Here is a 6738-nt window from a genome sequence, read left to right on the forward strand (position 1 = left end):
GCAACAGAATCTGGAGCAAACACGGTGCCAAGGGAGAATCAAATTTCCCTTCTGGGCCACCGGACGGCGGCCGCGTACAGCGGGTCCTCGAAAACATTTCACTGGGCGTCATTTTGTGACACGTGCCAGCCCCTCTCGTTTGCACCTAGCGCCTGCGGTAAAACTGGCTTTGTTGCTGTCCCGAGACCCTATCGAGGACATTGGGCGGGGCCTGACTGTATTCCCACGAGAAGAGAGGGGAGAAGCAACGGGCACGTGTCGGGGGGGAGGGGGGAGGCTGGCAGGTGGTGACCGTGAGGGGAATCACTGTCACACTGGACGGAACCGGCAGCAGCGGGTGCCCTGGGAGAGGCCCGAGCAGGAGACAGATCTGGGAAGCAGAGCAGAAAGCCACGTGACCTGAAGGCCGGGGACGGAGAGGCCAGGGTGTCTGTCCTTGCTTGGGGGAGCTGGGGCCAGGGACTCTGGCGGAGAGAGGGGAGCGAAACCTGTGTACGGGGCGAGGCGAAGGTGGTCGGAGAAACGTCAGATCCCGCAGCATCGGGGCCCAGCTGAAGCGGCGACCGTGAGTCGGCGGTGGCGACCTTGTGCCCCGACGACATGTGAGCGATGATGTCTGCTGCGTGCGGAAGGCAGCGCCCGGGTCGAGAAGGCGAGGCGGGACTCTAGTGCGCGCGGTCAGGCACCAGTTCCTCTGCGTTATTTTCTCCTTACTTTTTCTTGACTTTTCGAAATCTCTTCACTGGACACGTATTCCCCAGAACGAGTGGTGGCGGACGGAAGGGCATGACATCGCCGGTGGCCGGAGGGCCGAGGGGACCACGTGGGTCGGGAGTGAGAGTCAGACCTGGCGTGAGGCTCGTGAGTTGCGTCTGCTCCAACACATGCACGTGCTTTTTTCTCACTTTATGAGAAAACTCATGTTGCAAAGCAAGACAGACTTACTTTTTTAAAACGGTGCAGAAAGCGTTGAAACATTAAGGCTTCGTTAACATTCGAATGCAGATACTTAGGGCAAAATGGTGCACGTTTTCTTAGCAGAAAACATGGCCACTGCTTAGAGCAGATTTATATGAATGTTTCCTCTTTTTTCACATAGATGAAACCATTTAAAGAGAAGAGAATCGAAGCCTGCTTTTTCAAGTAAATTCTTTAAACACACACATTTGAAAGGGATAATTTTTTCTGATAGTGCTTTCGATCGCCCTATTGCTAAGAGTAGGATCCCCAAAGTCCCCACATTTCAAAATAATGCAGCCGATTATTTGGCTGGTCCTGGCCATTCGGTAAATGCTATAAACCTGAGCCTTGGCGGGTGTCGGTCAGAAGCCCCCGCGAGCCTCGCCTGCCCCCCCGCGTTTCTGCCCCCGGTTTTATAATGCGCCTCACGGAGGGGCGTAGAGCTATTTTTTTTTTCTTTTTCATAAAATACATCCCTTCGTGACTTCTGGTCCTATTGTTATGCTAATCTTCACAGTCGCAGAAATATAAAGAAAAGTTGTTGCTGAACTGGTGTAAATGAACGTAGAGTGAATTAAGTACAGCTCCAAATGATGGCCGCGTCGAGCGGGAAACGTAGCCCGGCTGCGTTTATGCCCCCACGGCGCGTTTATAGTTCTCGCTCTCGTTACGTAGTTTCTCCGCGTTACATTAACTAAGTGGATCGTGTCGTCTGTACTGTGTACTCGGCTTAGTATGTGCAGACAGATGCGGGGGTCAGTAAGTAATGAGAGGGCCTCAGGAGTCCTCTGGTCCACCACCCACTGGGCACCCCGGCCCCAGCCACGCCCTACCGCTCGGTGACTTGTGTCTCTAAGCCCCGCGTGGGGCCCGCGGTCACTCCGCCGTGCCGGCCACAGCCCCGCCCTTAGCCGCAGTGAGCTTCCTTGGCGTGGACGTCTCAGATGCCTCGCAGAATGGACGCGTCCGACCCCACGCCTCACCCACCTCACCGCCCTGAACTTCAGGGCTGTAGCTCTGTTAATTGCCGTGTTTATCATTTTCTGCTGATCAAAATCTTTCCCATCCCATTTTAGCTCAAAAGCTTCAGCCATTGATTAGCACAGACCCCTTCCCCTCCCATTCAGAGCTAATCGCTCGTGGGTCCCCGTCGCAACAGACAGCGCACGCCTCCCGCCAAACGCACGGCGCTGTTATTACGATCTGTTGACCTGTCGTCTCCCGGGCGAGATCTGATTCCTTGATAGTGATGATGGCGCCTTTTCCGTCTCCAGAGTCTGCCGTTCTGGTGGCGGGCTCGGGGAATGGTCCCAGAACCGCACGGACCGTGAACCCCCCTCGCGCTGGGCTGGGCTCCCGCGCCTGACTCACGAGGTCTGATGGGAAGGACCGGGCTTTAAAAACTCCTGCCCGCGTGTGCACAAAAGCCTGTGCAGCGTGGACGTGAACCTTGCTGTCACTTTCCCATCCCATTTTAGCTCAAAAGCTTCAGCCATTGATTAGCACAGACCCCTTCCCCTCCCATTCAGAGCTAATCGCTCGTGGGTCCCCGTCGCGACAGACAGCGCACGCCTCCCGCCAAACGCACGGCGCTGTTATTACGATCTGTTGACCTGTCGTCTCCCGGGCGAGATCTGATTCCTTGATAGTGATGATGGCGCCTTTTCCGTCTCCAGAGTCTGCCGTTCTGGTGGGGGGCTCGGGGAATGGTCCCAGAACCGCACGGACCGTGAACCCCCCTCGCGCTGGGCTGGGCTCCCACGCCTGACTCACGAGGTCTGATGGGAAGGACCGGGCTTTAAAAACGGCCGTGAGGCAGCGTGAGGCAGAAACCCCGGGGGGAGCAAAGGCAAAGCACGCGGCAGCGTCACCATGAATACGGCGCTCGACAGGCACCAGGGACAGACGTCTGGCCCCGTCCGCCCTCGCCGGCCACACGGGGACATCGTCGGGGTCAGAGCCCGTGGCAGGGGGGCAGTGGTGAGATGTGAGCCGAGTCCCACGGGCCGCTGCTCCGACGCAGCTGTCGCTGACGGGCAGGCCGTGAGCGCCCCCCGTGGGCCTCCCCCCCCGCCCGCGTGTGCACAAAAGCCTGTGCAGCGTGGACGTGAACCTTGCTGTCACTCTTCTCCGTGACAGCACCAGCGGTCACACGGAGACCCGGCCGCCCTGCGGTTTGACTTCCACGAGGTCGTGACGACCGGCCGGCAGGCCCCGCCCGACCTGCTGGCCCTGCAGAGGACGTGCCTGGTGCCCGGCTGGTACGCGGCCCACCTAGAACGCTGGCTGGCTTACTTCGCAGCCTCCCAGGTAACGTCCCGACAGTAACGGCTGCCGCCTGTGACATCCTGGTCGCGTGACGGTGACAAACAGGCCGTCATGGCCCAGAGACGACTGTGCCTGATGCGGGAGTGTGCCAGGGTGCCAGCGTGGTTAAGGGACCAGCTGGTCTCCCGGGGGCACGCTGTCACAGCACACACCCTGGGACGCCAACGCGACAGCCCTCGGCTCCTCGCAGAGCAGACCCCTAGATGATACACTCATGGGATGCTGCATACAGGTACCCGGCTGTCCCCTGTCCTGAGGGGCTCCTGCCTGCACAGGAGGAGCTCAGGCATCAGAGTGTCAGGATGGGGAGAGCTGTCACCGGTCCGGGAGCATGGGACAGAACCAGAAAGGAGAGTGTGAGCAAAGCGTCCCTATTGGGGGCCAGACCAGGTCGCTGCTAGCTCCTGGGTTCTCTGTCACGGTCGCTAAGGGAGTGAGCGGATGGTGATTTCCATCCTGCGCCCACTATGCCTGAGCTGTGGGCTCAGCTCCAGGGCCAGCCCACGGCCTTTCACCTGCCTGCGCGGCAGAGGGACACGCTGCCACTGCTGACCTGCCGCTGACCTGCCGCACTCGTGGCGTCCGTGTTGATTTCTGAGTCACCGTCAGGTCACTGGAGGGTGTAAGCATCGCCTCTGGCAGCTTGTGACTGTCATTCGGAAGCTTAGGAACCTCGGCTCAGCTGCACTCTGAGCCCAGCGTGTCCCCCTCCCGTTCGCTGACCACTGGTTAGTGCGCCAGGCCACGGGAGGGGCTCGGTCTCTTTCACGTGCTCCCTAAAGGACTGTTTCTGACTCTACAGTTGCTGATTATCGATGGGCAGCAGCTGAGGTCGTCCCCTGCCACCGTGATGGATGAGATCCAGAAGTTCCTGGGAGTCACGCCTCATTACAATTACTCCCGGGCACTAACGTGAGTCTGTCCTCGTGCGCGGTGTCCTTCCCTTCCTTGTCCACCCTCCTCAGCTGTCGCTGGGAGGCGTGCGTGCGGCGTCACCAACACTAGCTGCGGAGGGAGATGTCGTTTCATGCCGCTCAAAAGCCGGGGAACACCCTCGTCGTTCACAGGGTGCTCTCCTTTCGAGTGCCACCGATACTTTCCGATACTTTCCGACATAAGTTTGGTTACGTGAACGTTTTACGTTCCACTCTGTGCAGGACACGTCCCAGGAAAGGAGGCACCAGGGGTGGAAGGGTCTCGTGAGGGGGGCAGGGCGCCGCCTCGGGCAGGGAGGGGCTTTGCCCCGTCTTAATTAAATTGGAACCAAGCAGAGCCTCGCGTGACGGTCCTGGGTCCCACCGCCCACCCCAGAACCTGCCGCGTGTCAGCTCAGCCGCGCTGCGGGCTCATGGAACCCGGGCGCTGGGGGCCGAGACGGACCTGGCGGGGCGGACGGGGCGTCTGGGCGCGACGCAGATGCCTGGGACGGGGCTCCCCGCGGGTGCTCTTTCAGGGGGCCCGTCTCCCGCCGCCTCGCCTAGCTTCACGCCTGGGCGTTTTATTCTTTTCGATGAGCTGTGAGCGGGGCTGTGCTCCCCATCGCTTTCCCACCGTCGTTATTCGCCTGTGGAAAAGCCGGGTCCACGGATGCTGACTTTGCATCCTGCCGCCTTGCCGAGTGCGTGGTCAGTGCCGGCAGTTTTCGGGGGAGTCACGTTGACTGGTCTGTGGGTGTGGAACCGCGCTGGCCGCCCGGAATGAATCCCGCTCGATCTGGGATTTACGTGCTGTGGCGTTTGTTGAGGACGCTGGCCTGCAGTTTCGTGTGTCCGTGGTGGCTTTGTCTGGTTTGGGGTCAGGGTGACGTTGGCCTCGTAAAACGTGTGTGAAAGTTTTCTCTCCTCTGATTTTCTGGAGGACTTGGAGGAGGATGGGTGTCACGTCTTCTCTGAGTGGTTGCTGGCGTCGGCCAGTGATGCCTGGGTCTGGGCCCTCTGTGATGAATGTTGGTCCACGTTCCACTCGATGTCACCCCAAAAGTCCCTGAAGCCATCTGCACTTTTTAAATTTTTTTAAAATTATTATTATTTATGCCTATGGCACCTGGTCTTCTTAGGTGGTCTCCCATCCAAGTACTAACCGGGCCCGACCCCGCTTAGCTTCCCAGATCAGACGTCGGGCTTGTTCGGGGCGGCGTGGCCGCAGACCATGGACTGCGGCTCCTCTGGGGCGCGAACCCGGGCCCTCCGCGTGTGAAGCAGACGTGCTCACCGCTGCTCTGTCCCCACAGCTCGCTGGTTCACTCTCCAGCCTGCTGGGCGACCCCTCCAGTGTGTTCTTCGGTTACACTGAAATTCGTGTTGGATCCTTGTATTTTCTGTCCCTCGGGTGGCCCCCTCACTCTGCTCACACTTTCTCCCCTCAGAGCTTTACGACCACGACTTCAAACCTTTTATCGGGCGGATCTCTTGTTTTGTCTCATTTAGTTCTTTTGCTGAGGTTTTCTTATTCTTTTGCTTGGAACAAATTCCTTTCTCTCCTCATTTTGCCTAATTCTCTGTGTTTATTTCTATGTATCAGCTAAGTCACCTACCTGTCCAGTCTTGAAGGAGCGACCCTACGTAGGACGTGTCCTGTGGCCCAGAAGCGCAGTGTCCCCTGGCCAGAGCTCGGGGGTGTCCCCTGTGTGGGACCCTCGCTGTGTCTGGGCCCCGGCTGTGGCGTGGGGATGGTGAGCCTCTCAGGGAACAGGTCTTGGCAAGATAGGGCGAGGCCGCAGTGGCCCAGACAGCGCCTCAGGCCCGGGGAGAGGCCAGCAGCCCCCGTGCGGCCAGGGCGGGGCTGACCAGGGCTCACCTTCCTGGCCCGGCCACTGTTAGGGTACGGTCCCCTCTCATTTACTACAAATCGTCGTTTCACGTTCAATGAGCCATAAAACCCTGCTTTAAAAGACGAGGTCACCAGCAAGTGCCACATCCGTGGTCCCGACCACGTCCCACGTGCCACAGACATTGGTGACGCCAGGGCCGTTCAGGGTCATGAAAGGACTCGCATGGCAGCCACTTCGTGTCCCAGAAGCCACCTCGCACTTAGCGGAGACAGGCTTTGCATCTCGATGTCACCGTTTCCTGCCCTGAAACAAACCACAGGCAGCGAATTGACCACTGATGCGACTTGGCGTACGTGTGCCCATTACACTTCGGGGTAGTGTATGCCGTGCCCGACACCAGGACACCAAAATGCCATGGGTGCACGGGTGCGGGAGCCCCCTGGGGGCGGCTTCGGCCTCGGGAAGACCCGGCCCCAGGCTGCGGGGCTGCCGTGCAGAGCAGGGAGAGACGCAGCGGCCGGAGCAGGCGGCCCCTCCCGCGGGCAGGACCCCCTCGACTTCGTAGCCAGGGCTGAGTTTCACCTTCACGCAGCTAAATGTCCCCGCCCCGAGGCCGGAAACGCTGCCGAGGGGTTCTGTCCCTCGGGCCGACGTCGGGCTCGCTTCGCGCAGCAGGCTGG

General features: G+C 59.6%; 1 pseudogene; it reads right to left on the reverse strand.

Annotated features, from left to right (window-relative positions):
* Positions 1-5319: 5319 nt before the first annotated feature.
* Positions 5320-5435, reverse strand: LOC111733152 (annotated as a pseudogene).
* Between the last annotated feature and the right edge of the window lie 1303 nt (positions 5436-6738).

Source organism: Pteropus vampyrus, unplaced genomic scaffold (assembly GCF_000151845.1).
Source record: "Pteropus vampyrus isolate Shadow unplaced genomic scaffold, Pvam_2.0 Scaffold530, whole genome shotgun sequence".
NCBI lineage: Eukaryota > Metazoa > Chordata > Mammalia > Chiroptera > Pteropodidae > Pteropus > Pteropus vampyrus.